Raw genomic sequence first — 14,123 nt, forward strand, 5'->3', positions numbered from 1 at the left:
CAACTAAATCCTAAATCCTTAAATCACTGGAAAACCTGCGAATACAAGACAATAAAAATTCAGACAGCTGCTTCCAATGGTAATATAAGGACTCCACGTGGCAAACTGCTCAAAGGTAGCAACTAGCCAGTTCCTAAAGATTCCAGGTCCAATTTGAAAATTCCTCATGTCTCAGGAGGCCTTTTTCTCAAAGATGCTAAAAGGCTCATATAGTTTACCCTGCTTAGCAAAAAAAGGCCCTGTATGGGCCATCAGTGACTGCTCAGCAAGTTCTTTTTTTTTTTTTTTTTTGAGACAGAGTCTCACTTTGTTGCGAGGCTAGAGTGAGTGCCGTGACGTCAGCCTAGCTCACAGCAACCTCAAACTCCTGGGCTCAAGTGATCCTCCTGCCTCAGCCTCCCGAGTAGCTGGGACTACAGGCATGCGCCACCATGCCCGGCTAATTTTTTCTATGTATATTAGTTGGCCAATTAATTTCTTTTTTTTTTTTTTTTATTTATAGTAGAGATGAGGTCTTTCTTGCTCTTGCTCAGGCTGGTTTCAAACCCCTGACCTTGAGCAATCCCCCCGCCTTGGCCTCCCAGAGTGCTAGGATTACAGGCGTGAGCCACCACGCCCGGCCAGCAAGTTCTTATGTAATGATTCCTCAGGTAGTCACACATGAAAACCTACCAACCAGGCTAACATGGCCCTGGCTCCAAAACGCTCACCTCAACCGAACTATTTCACATAGCGACACTGAAAGGTGAAATACACACACTATTTTATCTGTACAGAGGCACTGAGCATATCACGACCAAATACAGATCATAAGCTTTTACAGCCAGAATCCCAATACCCCATTACCACTGTAATACTCAAAACTTTTACAGATAAAACTAAGACAAAACCTCCTGACTGCCAGCTCGGTGTTCTTAACATTTCACCTGCTTTCTAATCAATTGTGAAAACTATTAATATACTTTGGAGCATAATGAAATCCAGTTACAACTCAATTGCATGATAAATATCTCATTGACCCGTGTGTTGCAAAAGAACAATTTTCATAAAAGATTAAGAAGTAAAACCCCCTAGTGTAGCCTCAGCTAAGGATAGAGGAGGGACACAGTGAGGTTTGGCTCTCGCCACACAAGTATGGTCTGATTTTATCCTCAGGAAAAACGTATATACAAACTGTATATACAAATCGCCTCTCTCTTTTCTAAAACTGGTCATTTCTGAAACCAGTACATCTAGCAAAAAGATACAAAACGTGATGTCTTACTACCCTTACACAGAATGTTGAAATGGCAAAAATAGAAACCCCTTCTTCTCAAGTTGAGGCTTAAAATATTTTCTAAATAAGGTATATTAACTACACTATAATTAATTTCTTCTAATATAACATATTTAACTTTAAAACAGATCAAGTAGATATATTTACCCATTGTAGATTTCTTTAAAACTTTATTTTTTTTAAGTTTTATTAAAAGTTCTAAGACAATAACCTAAGGTGATTGTTGATGCTGTTCATTTTCTCAGCTCCCAAATGACAATTCCTCAAGTAAGCACATTCTTGCAAGACTAAACTTATGCACATGCTTATACACATAAAAAGAGAAAGACATGCATAATTTGTACGGCATGAAATAGCTGCAAGATTTTTTGAAATTTTTAAGATAAAATACAGACCTTGAAACATATTCATTATTCAAACAAACAAAATTCACTATTGCTCCCTGGATTATCTCCAAAGAGAGGCTTGCACACTCCTCTTCTATTAAAGATACTTCAGTGAAAATTTGTGACAAAAATGAGTCTCAATTCTGCCATTAACCAGCTGTGTGATACTGGGCAAATCAATTACGCTTTGGACCTAGGCTTATATAAAAAGCTAGCGCAGTTGATTTCTAAGGTATTTTCTAGGTTTCTTAACATCTTCCTAAGATATTAGCTATCATCTTTATTTGCCTTGAATTCTAAATCTTTATAATGATATCTTTAAATAATAAAAATTAACATTTATAAACTACCATATTGCCCTCAATAGGAGACTACCACCAGCTTAACTAAATGAAAATTTTAGAGCATTGTAGACTTTATCTTCATCAAGTTTATCTCCTTTGCTCATGTTTTAGCTTTTCCAAAAAGGCTTAGAGTACAGAAATATACCATCACCTACAGATGACTCTGCCAAGATGGAAGATTCTGATTCCTCCTCTGTCCCTCACCCCTTCTCCCTCCTCCATCACCTCAGTACCCTGATACTCCGAAGCCCAACTTTTTTGGCCACAATGTAAACAATGAAAACCTCTTAAACCAGTTATATTTAAAACCAGCTATGTGTCCGAGTCTACATTTGAGAATCTCCATATGCATTTTTATCATTTAGTACTCTAGATTTTAATATCTAAAGAATTTGTTCCATTGTGCATATCTGCAAAATTTAATGAGTTTTTCACCTAAATCTGAGTTGTTTATTGCTATATAAGCAAGGAGATTCCAGAAAACTGTATATAATACAATTCACACACTCACTTTCTTTTTTACATACTAACCAACGGCTTTGCCATCCCCAGTAAGTCATGAATAAAATAATCACTAGGACTGAGAGGCTGTCGTTTTACACATAAGAACTGAAAAAAATCAGCTGCTTTTACCAAGATCATTCATTCAACACATATTATCTACCATATGATGGGTACTCTCTATTCTTCATGCTGGAAATACACTCACGAAAGTCTCTGCCTTCATGGAGCTTGTGCTCTAATGGGGTAGACAGTATACACACAATAGACAAACTATACGGGGGACATGTAAAGATATGATTAGAGGGGATACATGCTATTAAAAAGAAAAAGGACAGGCTGGCAGGATAAGGGGATTCAAGAGTAAACAGAGGGCAGGGGGGTTGCAATCGCACACACAGTGTGGTCAGGGTAAGACTCCCTGCAAAGACAGCATCTGAGCAAAGACATGAAGGAGGAGATGAAGGGGGCCAGATCACGGTTCCCTCATAATTAACTTGGAATGACTATGTGTGTAATGGCAAATGCTTTAGCAAAACAGATGCGTATGAGCAAATTTATCAACAACCCAGAGGAGTAAATATAGAAGAGAGCTGTGTGTAAACACTCTTCATTTTTGCAGCTTATTTTACCAAGTGAAACTTACATCTTCCATTAGGCATGCTCAGTGTGTTTTCCCCCAAGTGCTGTTTTGAACAAAATTCTTATTTCTGCAATTGATTTTCCTCACAACTCAAGAACAAATGTCCAAGTGTTCACTGGACACATAAGGGTGCACCAGCGTTTCCCAACTCCACTAAGACATCCTGACCACCACGTCGGGACTCAGATCTCAGGACAGAGAATCCAGGAGGCACTGAAGCTTTTCCCCAGTATAGAGAAACCTCCGCTTTCCTGAGGGTTTAGTGGGGAAAGACTGGGCTGTGAAATCGAGAGGCATTATCGCCAACCAGCTATATAATCTTGAGCAAATCATTACATTCCCTGGGCTTTGGTTTCCTGAACTACAAAATCAGGGTACTGGACCACATGACTTCTGAGTCCTTCTTAGGGCTCAGTCTAGTTCAGAAAAAAAACTTTAGATAAACAGCTATATATTAAAAGTTATAATAGAGACCAGGCATGGTGGCTCACAACAGTAATCCCAGCACTTTGGCACTTTAGGAGGCCAAGGCAGGAGGATCACTTGAGCCTGAGAGTCTGAGGCTACAGTGAGCTATTATGACACCACTGCACTCCAGCCTGGGTGACAGAGTGAGACCCTGACTCCAAAAATAAAAAAAAGTTATAATAATGTTATGCTTTGTAATTCTGCTAACCCATCATCACAGATTCATATTAACCTTTCCTTCAAATAACAGTAATGAATTTATATTGACCCATTCATAAAGTTGCAACTCTTTCTATGATTAAAAGAACAAACTCATAAAAACAGGTCTTGATTTGCCATGGTATTCACCAATGACAAAAGAACCCAAATTTCTCTTGTTTTTAGCTGTACTATTAACATACTCTTGCTAGACAAAGTAGAATTCTAAAGTAGCACAACCATGAAACTGCTGGAATTTTAAACATTCTTTATGACTACTCCCCTCCATAACAAATATGTTTTTAAAGAGTAAGTTTCCTTAAAAGTTTCAGTTACAATCTTATAATATTGATGATAATTATATTGCTTATAATTATATTAGTGTAATGACTATTATATTATTTTATATAGGTGCTCTAATAAGCATCTGTTATTCATGGAGCCCAAAATCATCTTTGTTCCATCTTCACCACAGTTCCTTACTTTGTAAAGTTCGCCTTCCCAGTATAGAATTAAAAAAAGAAAGCGAATAAACAAACTGGGAGTGGGAATATTATTCCCCGCCTTCCTTGCCCTATGCTACAGGCAGACATGTGAATTAGGTTCAGCCAACCAGACACCCCACGGGACTCCTTCAGAACAGAGCTACCTGGGAAAAGAAGTGGGCCGGCCAGGTGTGCAGCATCCACTTTGCTCTGGCTTCCTGATTTGGAATACCCTGACTGCATTGGGACAGGAGCTCCTCATCTGGCCAGTTCCACGGGCGCAGAACTTGCAATGATTTGCAGACACTGAGCCTATCGTCTCTTTTGTCAGCCCTCACCATGATTTGCTAAACTAGCCATCACCCTTAATAAATCACCTTCTGCTTATACTAACTAGAATACATCTTAGACTCTGTAACTAAAAACCCTGACGGATACACACAGCAAATATTCATTTCATTATTTCCACATATAAGAGCTGAGATTGAAGAGAAACAAGTAACACACAGAATATTCCACCATAAGCCAAGAGTTCTTTTGTTTCCAGCCAGGGCTCATATCCACAATCAACACTTCCAACCTTTCCTTATATGTGCTTTCTCATAAATTTTATCACCACTGCCATGCAAGGAGAAGAAAATGGTTTTTCCCTAACTAATTTTCTATCAATAAAGAGCATGATGACAGTAACTTGGCAATATACTTAAGAACAGGATACAATAAACACCACTTTCTATATACCGGCTCAAGTTTATGGAGAATCCTGCAGTGTTAGGTAGTACTTTCAGAACATTCCCAAACTGCAGGCAGGCTGATCTAATGCTGTGTCTGAATGCCAAAGCGATCAGCACTTTGTGCCAAGGCATAACTTAATTCACAAAGCAGCAGTGAACTTTTTACTGATTTTCTCCATCCCTCAGGGTAAGATAATCGCGTCAAAAGCACAGGCACTTCAGGTAACTAAAATACGACACTAATACCTAACACCAAAAGCAGATGGGAAACACTAAGAAGTGATTATGCATGTTAAAGTTCTCTTCTTGGTATAAAGACATTAAATTCCATAAAATCAGTTTGCAGAGATGGAAAAGTAAATCCCCTGTTAATAATACTGGTCTTTAAAACAGCAATAGAATCGTACGAAGGACATTTGATGTCCTTGAATAATCAAATTACTTTGTATTATCAAACTGTACGAAATATTTTTCTGGTAACCCTCAAACGCAAAGCTTTATGAAAGATCACTTACACAGTTCTGAAGCCAATTAGTGACACTGATAATTCACTCAGTGCATCTCAACATTCTGCCAAAAAGAAAGTAGGTGTTCCATTCAATGGAAAGGACACATATGCATGGACAGGGTGATTCAGGACAAGCTTGCTCGTGTCAGCACCCACCAGGCTCTGGGTCACCAGGCACTCAGACCAGCTCTGCCTTTGTCCCCCGCAGAGATGGCCTCCTCCCCACCTCCCTCTGCCCACGTTGCTTTTATCAAACACTCTATAGTGCACTTAGCTTTATAGCACCGATGGTGGGGAGAATGGGGATACACAAAAGTCAAAACATAGACTATATTTTTCCCTAAGAACAAGGCAAATGAATTTGCTCAAGAGAACTCAGAGCTTGGCTACTTCAAAACAAAATTTTAGAACAATTTCATGGAGCCCATCAGCAAAGCAGTTAGTAACTAGATGAGTTTCGGGCTTCCCTACAATTACACACGTACCGTGTGTGTCCTTTGATGCATATGGCACCCTCACTCCTTCTCTTTTCTCTCTCTCTTTTGTAAATGAAGTATTTGTAGGCTAGAAATGACACATGGCCTACTTTAATTTTCTTCGTTTCTCATATTTAGACACTTATCTCAATCTTACTGCGAGTTTAAGGATACGCTGCTCATTTATCAAGAGTGTCAAAATCAAAGGCTACCTATATACTACTACAGTTCAGTGATTCCAAAATCTGGTCTGCAAAACAATACACATTTATAGGACCTCAGAGGAATGAAAAACATAAAAATAAAAAGAATTTGCTTGAATATTTTATCAAGTTAAATTGATCCAACTTAAGGGGTTGCCACTTATTCTAAGATTATGTTTTTCCTATTCTTTCCGTATTCACATAACCTTTCTTTATAAAATGCTGGAAAATTGTTTAAATTACATCTGTAACATGCAAACATACATGCACCACTGCTCCACATCTTCCACACCTTCCCCATCTCCAATATCCAACTCTCCCCCCTCCAGTTGCTCAGGCAAAAAATAAAAATAAACATTAAAATAAAACCCAGTGCCATTCTTGACTTCTCTCTTTCACACTCCACGTCCAGACCATGAGCTATCCTGTCAGCTATGCACTCAGACGTATCGCTCGCTATTCGACCACCCCATTTCTCACCGCCACTGGGTCTAAGTCACCATCACCACTCCCTCAGACTCCTGCAATAGGATCCAAACTGGGCTCCTTAACTCAGCCCCTCCCTGGCAGTCTAATCTCAACACAGTGGCCTCATGATCCTGCTAAAATCTAGGCTGCGTCCTGTCTCTTCTGCTCAAAACCCCTCAGGAGTCTCACATCAGTAAGAGGACACCTGCTGCCTTGATGGGTCCCTCTGAGCTCATCTCCGCTCCTCTGCTCCCACTCACTCCCTCCCAGGCGCCTGGCCTTCCGGTCATCACACCTGCTGTCCCTTTGGCCTGAATGTCTCCCCCAGACACCAGCGTGATCAGGGACCTTACTGCTTCAGGTCACTACTCAAAATTCATCTTTATCTTTGTGACCTTGGAATAAGCAAAAATTTCTTAAAACAAGACAACATTAAGAGAGCTGAAAAGGTAAGACAGCAAGTGGGAGAACATATTTGTGCCAAACATGCAACAGAGGACTCAACCAGAATAGATTAAAAAAAAAAAACTCCTATAAATCACAATAAGAGAAGTGAGGTATTAGTTTGATTTGATTATTTATCAATAAGGAAAGTGATATTTATTAGTTTATTTATTACTTGCACACAATGACATTCACTCTCTCTAGTGTACTCTTCCCCCATGGGTTTTGACAAATGCATATGATCATGTAACCACCACAATAAAAATACAGACCATTTCCATCACTCTAAAAAGTGACATCAAAATGGCCAATAAATATGAAATGGTGCTCAAATGCATTAGTCTTCCACAATGGAGTATCTGTACACAACCACCAGAACAGCTAAGGTTAAATGGCAGGCAATACCCAATGCTGACAAGAATGAGTAGCTCGCATATGCTGCTAATGGGCATATAAATCGATGTAATCACTTTGAAAAACTGTTTCTCAGTATCTAACTAAGTGAATATACATGCACACTATGACCTAGTAATTCTACTCCTAATTATATCCCTATAGATGTCTTCACTAAAAACATATATAAAAGAAGGTTCACCGCAGCACTATTTATTAGCCAGAGATAGAAAACAGTAAATTTGTGGTATCATCATACAACTTAAAACTCTACAGCAACAAAAATGAGCACAGATGAATCTCACCGACACAATGCCGAGTGAAACACTATGCGTGACTACATTAATATAAAGCTCACAAACAGGCAGCACTAAGCTAGATGTTAGCAGTCAGGAGGTAATGCTTTGGCCAGAAAGAGGAAGTAACCAGGCCTTCTGAGGGGCAGTAATATTCTGTTAACCTGAGTACTAATTACACGAGTGTAATTACATTTCACTTTGTAAAAATTCATCCCAAGGTACACTTGTGCTTTTTGCAGTTTTCTGTATGTTTGTTTTCCTACAATATAAAGTTATCTGTTTGTAGAGACAGGATCTTACTCTGTCACGCAGGCTGTAGTACAGTGGCATGATCATAGCTCACTAGAGCCCTGAACTCCTAGTCTCAAGCAATCCTCCCACCTCAGCCTCCTGAGTAACTAGAACTATAGGTAAAGTTTGTTTTGTTTTGTTTTTTAAATCACTTTCTCAATGAGGCTATCTTTGGCCACTCTATCTAAAATTTCCTCCACTCCCAGTATTTCACATTCTTCTTTCCTGCTTATTTTTCCTCTTTCATGCCTGTCAATACCTAACACACTATCTTACATACTACATATATTTTACAAATTTACCTTGCTTATAGTCTGTCTCTGTCCGCTAATCTGTGAACTCCATGAATACAGATATTTTGTCCATTTGCTGGGTACCTAGAACTCCATGAACACAGATATTTTGTCCATTTACTGGGTACTTTTGTCCAAGTGCCTGGATACCTAGAATAAGGCTTGGAAGACAGCATGCTCTCAATAACTATAGCTTTAATTAATTTATTAATTACATAACATTGCCCAATTTAATATGTTTAATTATGTTTGTGGATTCAAGCCATAAATTCTTTTTTTTTTTGTTTTTTGCTCAGTCATAAAATAGCTTCTTGATCAAGCCATAAATTCTTGCAGTCATCTTGCGATTAAACAATATGCCAGCTGCTGTTCCGGTTGAACGCTTCTCAACATGGTTTTGCAACCTCCCATCTTCCTGATGATCCTCCAGATGCTCAAGTCTTTCTAATTTTCAGATATATTCTGACCTGTTTATAGTACAACAGAACACTCTGAACTTCATAACATCTATTTTTATAAATGAACCCTAAGGGTACACTAACCATTTCTCAGTCATATCCACCCTATTGACTCATACTGAGTTCAGGAACAAATAAAAGTAACAAATAAAGCAAATTCTAATTTCTTTCCTTCACATAAACATAAATTAAGAAATATTCCCATTCTATCATGGCACCGTTGGTGTCTAGTCCTAAATGCAGAATTTTTCAAGCATCTCCACCTATTCTTATTGTAAGTTTTAGCCCCACCATTCCCATTCCAACAGCTGAGTTCTTTTAAAGCAGTCTTTCTCAACTTTTCCATCATCACTTCCCTAAACAAACTTTTGAAGCATCTTTTCTTAATCACCTTCTCCCATGAGATTTTCTGGGGTTTTCTGTTGAAAGTGCTATATAATTACATAAAATCTCATGGGAGAAGGTGGGTTTTCTTAGATATTCTCACTCCATTACCCAGGCTGGAGCGCTGTGGTGCTATCACAGCTCACTGCATCCTCGAACTCCTGGGCTCAAGCAATCCTCCTACCTCAGCTTTCCAAGTAGCTAGGACTACAGGTGTGTGCCACCACACCCAGCTAATTATTTTATTTTTATTATTTTACAAACAGGGTCTCTCGCTATGTTGCCCAGGCTGGTCTCGAACTCCTGGCCTCATGCAATCTTCCTGCCTCAACCTCCACTGGGATCACAGGTATAAGCAACCACACCTGGCTCCCAATAAATGTTTTTGGAATTACTGAAACCATCTTGGCTCCTAGTAACCACTGTCTTTTCCTTTCAGTGCTATCAAATCAATCACCTGTTTAAACCCACACTAGAATTATGCCAGAACATTATATGAAACTTAATCTGTTTCCTTTCTTTAGGAAAAAAAATAAAACAGTGATTCACCTTCAGATTTCAAGAGTGTCAGGGCTCAGAAAATGTTGCCCCAAAGTACTCTGAACTGAAGATAGGAAGGGCACCAGGAGCAAGAAGGGCACTCCAACCTTCCCCCAATGTTCTATGTGAAGCGTGGTCATAAAGGAATGCTCTGACCTATCTTATCGGTAAGTAAGTCGTAAGACACTCATTCCAGAGGGGTCTTGCTCCATACCCGGGGGAAGGAATGTTGCACAGAGAGCCTGAGAAGAATCTCAACAGATAAGCCTTGCTGGGTACCCCCTCAGTCTACCACCATTAGATCATACCTTCTTTTGTGATCACCTTTCTACACAGTTGTACAGTCTTCATGAAACCTAAGCATAAAAATAGTTCTCCCGAAGGCCAGGCGTGGTGGCCCACGCCTATAATCCTAGCACTCTGGGAGGCCTAGGCGGGCGGACTGCTCTAGGTCAGGAGTTCTAAACCACCCTGAGCGAGACCCCATCTCTACTAAAAATAGAAAGAAATTGACCAACTAAAAATATACATACAAAAAAATCAGCCGGGCATGGTGGCGCATGCCTGTAGTCCCAGCTACTCGGGAGGCTGAGGCAGAAGGATCGCTTGAGCCCAGGAGTTTGAGGTTGCTGTGAGCTAGGCTGATGCCACAGCACTCACTCTAGCCTGGGCAAGAAAGTGAGACTCTGTCTCAAAGAAAAAAAAAAATAGTTCTCCCGGGGTCTTTGGGTCTTCACTTCTGAAGACTTCCATGTCACATAAAACTGTTAAATAAATTTGTTATGCTTCTCTCTTGCCAACCCATCTTTTGTTATAGGAGCGTCAGCCGTGACCCTCGTGATGGGTGAGGAAAAGTAATAGCTCAGATTCTCCCTCCCTTCTCTCCCACAGTTCCCCAGCTGGGGTTCCTCAAAAATAACTGCAGAGTTTTCCGGGTCCCGGGGAACAATTCCTTTCGGCCTGCAGATTTTTGCCTATTCCGAGTGGGTAAGAATTCTCTTGCTTTATTCTGATCTTTCCATTCTGCCCTTCTAGCTGATAAACACTTTCCTTGCTAGAAAAGACAGTAGGAAAAAGGAGTGAATTACTCGGAAATCCCTCTTATAAAAATTACACGGTGGGTCTAGACTCCTTTTATTCATTCTGTTTTTGAATATTGAAAACTGAATCCGCATACCCTTTAATAAAGTTGAACATTAAACACACTTTATGACACAGCAACTCAACTCTCAGTTATATGTCCTAAAGGGAATGCATGCCCACGTGTATACCTTGAGACACATGCAAGAAAAGGCATGATAGCCAAAAATTGAAAACTGAAACTCAAAATGTCCATCAAGAGTAGAATATGTAAGTAGTTGGACATTCATACAATGGGAAACTATAGAGCAATGAAAATGAACTACAGCTATAAGCAACACATGGATAAATTTTACTTGTAAAGTAAAAGTAACCAGGTGCAAAAGACAACATGCTGTATGATCCCATTTGTACAAATTTTAAAAATATGTAAAAACTAATCAATGGTGCTAAAAGTTAAAAACAAACTGTCACTTTGGGGAAAGAAGGAGAGCTAATGATTGCAAAGATGGCTTTTGGGGCTGGTAATGTTCTCTTTTTTGACCCTGCATGGTGGTTACATGTGTGCATTCATTTGCTAATAATTTCTCAAGCTATACCTCTATGAGTTGTGGATTTGATATATATCACACTTCCAAAAAGTTTTTAAAAACCATTGTGGTAATTTCAAATTTTTTCCCGCAATCCATAGGTCTCCCTAGGTATAACTTTCTAAAACATTTATACCAGTTAAACCTATTCTTCTGTTTTCATATTTATAATGTGCCTTTTACTCTTTTGTATACCACTTAAAATCTGGTGTCCTGGGCCAGAAGCAGTGGCTCAGGCCTATGAGCTAGCACTAATACTAGCACTCTGGGAGGCAAGGTGGGAGGATAGCTTAAGCTCAGAAGTTCAAGACCAGCCTGAGCAAGAGTGAGACTGGTCTCTACTAAAGTAGAAAAATTAGCCAGACATAGTGGTGCAAGCCTGTAATCCCAGCTACTTGGGAGGCTGAGGCAGGAGAATTGCTTGAGCCCACGAGTTTGAGATCACTGTGAGTTAGGCCCACGCCCCGCACTCTAGCCTGGGTGACAGAGCGAGACTCTCTCTCAAAAAAAAAAAAAAAACCTGGCATCCTAAGAAAGTAAAAAGACAACCCACAGAATGGGAGAAAAGTTTCGCAAATCTTTATCTGATAAATAATTTTTATCTAGACTATATAATGAATACTTACAACTCAACAATAAAAAGACAAATAATCCAATTTTTATTTTTTTTAATTTTTTTTATAACCCAATTTTGAAATGGGCAAAGGATGTGAATAGACAATTTGCCAAAGAAGGTATACAAATGGCTAATAAACGTAAGGAAAAATGCTCAACATCATTAGTTATTAAGGAAATACAAACCATCCACACCCATTATGACAGCTAAAATAAAAAGCCAGACAGTAACAAGTGTTGGCAAGGATGTGGAGAAACTGTACCCTTGTACATTGCTGGTGGGAATATAAAATGGTGCAGTCTCTTTGAAAAACAGTCTGGCAGTTCCTCAAAAGCACAGAGTTACTATAAAAGCCAATAATTTCACTCCTAGGTATATAGCCAAGGAATGGAAAACATATGTGCACACAAAAACATATACATGAATAGCAGCATTCCTAATAGCCAAAAAGTAGAAACCACCCAACTGTCCATCAACTGATAAATAAAAAAACAAAATGTTAACATCCACAGAATGGAATATTACTTGACAATAAAAAGAAATAAGGTAATGAAACATACTACAACATGTACAAATCTTAAAAACATCATAAAAAGACCACATATGAAACATCCAAAACAGGCAAATCTGCATAGACAGAAAGTAGATCAAGTGGTTGTTTAGGGCTGGGGAGATATAAGGATAGGAGGGAGGTGGTGATAACTAAGAGGCATATAATTTATTTTTGAGGTGATGAACATGTTCTAAAATTGTGGTGATGACTGCACATAGCTGTGAATACACCAAGTCACTGAATTGTATACTTATATGGGCTAATCATATTGTATATTAATTATATTTCAATAACTTTAAAAAAAAAAATCTGGCTTCTTTCCCGATGGCCCTAAACAGTTGTGCGGAATTCTCTAGAAGCCACTCCTATTTTTGCTGTTCAGCACTGTTTGAAATCATACAATCACAATTTTTGTTTCTTGGAGCTTCCCACCCATCTAAATGAAACCATAGTCTTTTTTATAGTTCTGCTGGCCTTGGAGGTAATATCATCTCTTCCCTAACTTCAGGAGATACCTTTCTAAAAATTTAGGCCACAGACTCACTTAGACAACTTCCATCATGAAGAAAACCCAAAACAAAATAGCCACCTTCACCCAGAGTTCTCAGCATGAATCAGCTAATCAAATTTCCACCTTCTACCTTCTAAAAATGAAACTACCAATGAGTCAAAGACATATTAGATGTCACCTTTATAGGGTTGAGATTTCCACAAACATACAGTTTAAATACACCATTTATAAGCTACCTTATTTCTGTGCTGGATTTAAAACGATACATATTTATGCGTTTAAGAGTAGGCTCTGAGAATAACAAGTTACAAAAGACGTAGTATTGGCCTTCGAGGTCCAATGAGAGATGAAAACACAGAAAAATATTTTTAATATATTTTGGCAAAGCTCCCCTAGCTTCCCTCTATCCTGGCACTTAAAACTGAGTAATAATTTCCTGTTACTTGTCTATCAATTCGGTTTAATCTCACAGGGACAGATACTCCCTTTGAATCCTAAAGACTGGCCCAGTGCCATGTACACAGAAGAGCTTCAACAACTGTTTGTTGACTGAACAAGTAAATGAAAGACCAAGAGCATGCCGGGAAAACCAAGTACCTCCCACATAGCACCCATCTCCCACATAGTACCCTCTTACCCTCTGCTCAGCTCCAAATCCCAGCCACACTCGGCCATAACAGTCCTTGCCAAGGCTGGCAGGTAAAAAATCAGGCCAGGAAAATACCCAAGTTCATTCCTCCCTCTGCCCTCTTAGTCCTTCCCACCTCCCTCCCCAAACTCCTACCCCCTAGCCTTTCCCCACTGACAGCCAGGGGAAAACGTTCAGGATGACCTTGCAGAGAAAACTACTGGTGAGATGGGATTTTCTTGTATAATGCAGACAAAATTTATGTTAAAAATCCAAGAATCCACCATGATAACCCAAATGAAGTATATCCTTCCATCAGGGTATTTCAAAATCCAAAAGAAAGAGACGAGAAA

The 14,123-nt window shown here is 39.2% G+C and overlaps 1 protein-coding gene across 8 annotated transcripts in view; it reads right to left on the reverse strand.

The window, feature by feature from the left end:
* The window catches only part of SIPA1L1 (signal induced proliferation associated 1 like 1), a 350,098-nt gene that overhangs the window by 315,181 nt on the left and 20,794 nt on the right, over positions 1-14,123 (reverse strand). The gene's annotated exons all lie outside the window — the stretch shown is intronic.

The sequence above is a fragment of the Microcebus murinus genome, chromosome 6 (genome assembly GCF_040939455.1).
Source record: "Microcebus murinus isolate Inina chromosome 6, M.murinus_Inina_mat1.0, whole genome shotgun sequence".
In the NCBI taxonomy this organism is placed as follows: domain Eukaryota; kingdom Metazoa; phylum Chordata; class Mammalia; order Primates; family Cheirogaleidae; genus Microcebus; species Microcebus murinus.